This window comes from Octopus bimaculoides, chromosome 5, assembly GCF_046866305.1.
Source record: "Octopus bimaculoides isolate indiv1 chromosome 5, ASM4686630v1, whole genome shotgun sequence".
NCBI lineage: Eukaryota > Metazoa > Mollusca > Cephalopoda > Octopoda > Octopodidae > Octopus > Octopus bimaculoides.
Genome location: NC_142932.1, coordinates 2134738 through 2137237, shown reverse-complemented (window position 1 = coordinate 2137237; position 2500 = coordinate 2134738). Strand labels below are relative to the sequence as shown.

Here is a 2500-nt window from a genome sequence, read left to right as displayed (position 1 = left end):
CTTCTTCTTCTTCTTCTTCTTCTTCTTCTTCTTCTTCTTCTTCTTCTTCTTCTTCTTTCATCTTTTCATCGTGCTTTATCTTCCGAACATTCCTCACATCCTTTTACTCTCTCGTTCTACATTTTACCTTCTCCTATCCACTTAGGTTCTCAGTCATTCAAATAATTCAGTCGTCTGTATCTCAGTCAATTGTCGTTTACTCTTTATCCGAGCTCTGCGGCCGTAAATAACACTTTATACTGATACGTAACTCGGCAATGTTTAAACAACTTCAATACAAAAAAGGGATGTGAAGGCAATAACATATTGCTGATATTCATTACGGGTATTATTTACAACAGAATTACTTCCTTTTGTGGAATTGTTTTGTAGTAGGAATGCTAAACAATCTTCAGAACACTTATTTTCCCTCATTCTTTTCTTTTACATGAAGGACGTGGAACAGTATTTTTTATGTGTGACATTCCTTTTCTTTTTATCTAGTTTTGCTTTTCTTTTAGCTTTATTGTCCGTTCCGACGTTCCTTCGAAATGGAGGACATGTTTTTCAATGGTTTTGATCTAATAGAAAACACTCTGTCCTCTACATTAATAGGCTATTCTTATCATCCGAGTTCGATGCGTGATGTTCTCCGTAAGTAACTACAAATTGACGACTACAGGAAAGAAACATCGATACACGAACACGAGGTAATTCCTAAATCGACCCAAAATGAATATGAAAAAGGCATACGTTCTTGTATTTCAGTTTACTCGCCGACGTTTATAGCCTTCGCTATACGCACACAGGCAATACTTATATATATACAGTCCCGGTCTAAAGTTTCAGTAAACATCAGAAACGATTTTGTGTTCTGTCTGTTGATGTATTCTACAATGACGTATTATAGAATCTCCTGAGAATAGTTCACTTAAGTACAAATACCAGTTGTGTTCGATGTGTCTTCCTACGCTTCTTCATATTCCTCCTCCTCCTCATTCTCCTCATTCTCCTCATTCTCCTCCTCATTCTCCTTCTCCTCATTCTTCCCCTCCTCCTCATCCCCCACCTTCCCTCCTCCTCATCCCCCACCTTCCCTCCTCCTCATCCCCACCTTCCCTCCTCCTCATCCCCCACCTTCCCTCCTCCTCATCCCCACCTTCCCTCCTCCTCATCCCCCACCTTCCCTCCTCCTCATCCCACCTTCCTTCCTCCTCATCCCCCCCACCTTCCCTCCTCCTCCTCCCCACCTTCCCTCCTCCCCCAATCCCCCTCCACATCCCACGCCCCCTCCCACTACCCCTCTTCCTCCCCCTTCTCATCCCTTCCCCCTCCTCCCTCTTCCTCCTCTTGAAGGGATTAGCCGAACAAACTGACCCCAGTAGTTCGTTATAAAAAAAAAAACGAGTACTTATTTCATCGACCTCTTTTTGCCGAACCGCTAGTTTACGGAAACATAAGCAAACCAACACTGGTTGTCGTGCGATGGTGGAGCACAAACACAAACACGTATATATATGTACAACTACATGACGAGCTTCTTTCAGTTTCCATCTACCAACTCCACTCACAAGACTTTGGTCAGTTCGGAGATATGATAAAATACATTTGCCCAAGGTGCCACGCAATGGGACTGAACCTGGAACCATGTGGTTTAGGAATAAACTTCTCAGCACACAGTCACGCCTGCACCCACTTCTGAATATTCAGGTAGGATTTAGAACTTATAGTATTACGCAAATAGCATCCCCTCTCTGAACTTTTCTCTCAAATTATAATGGAAAGGCGTTTGCTTGAATGTTGCAAGTGTATATACCTGGGAGTGTTCTTTGAGTTTGATGGACGCGAACGAAAGAAGCAAATTGTAAAATACGTATTTTGTCACGAAACTTGACTTCTAAAGAAAACCTCTGTAGCCCAACTTTACTGATCTGATACAGCTTGACACAAGTGTTGTTGCAGGCGTTACCGTCGGAAGGCGAAGACATGGAAGAGATGTGGCCCTCTAACAGTCTTCGCCAATTCACTGCTTTGGCTTGGCAATTTAACTGAGAAGGATTTGAATTCAGACCGCAAAGATTGGGAACAAATACCGTGTGGTATTCTATCCAATACTCTAACGGCTCTGTCAATTCGTCTTAAACACCCTCCCACACACACACACAAATACATATAACATTCATATAACATATGAAAGTGCGTGGCCGAGCGGTTAGCGTGTTCAGCTCGTTATTATTAGGTCAAGTTTTCAATCTCTGGCCTGAGTGGTGTCATTGAGTAACAAGCTTCTTTTCACTTTAGTCGTGTCTACTCAGCTATTACAAAGTACGAGCTGGTTGGTGGTGCGGGCCTCATTCAGTCTGGCTGCGACATACTTGGTGCTGTGCTGGTTCTAGGGTAACTGGGTCAAGGGGATGTCTATAGCAGCTCGCAACCAAAGAACCTAAAGAAACAAGCAAACGCTTGGGACAAGGCTAAATCCTTTTGTTTTCTTTACAGAAATATATGTAAACATACAAAC

The 2500-nt window shown here is 42.8% G+C and overlaps 1 long non-coding RNA gene across 3 annotated transcripts in view; it reads right to left on the bottom strand.

Annotated features, from left to right (window-relative positions):
* Positions 1-2500, bottom strand: part of LOC149135402 (uncharacterized) — a 56221-nt gene that overhangs the window by 18481 nt on the left and 35240 nt on the right. The window lies entirely within an intron of this gene.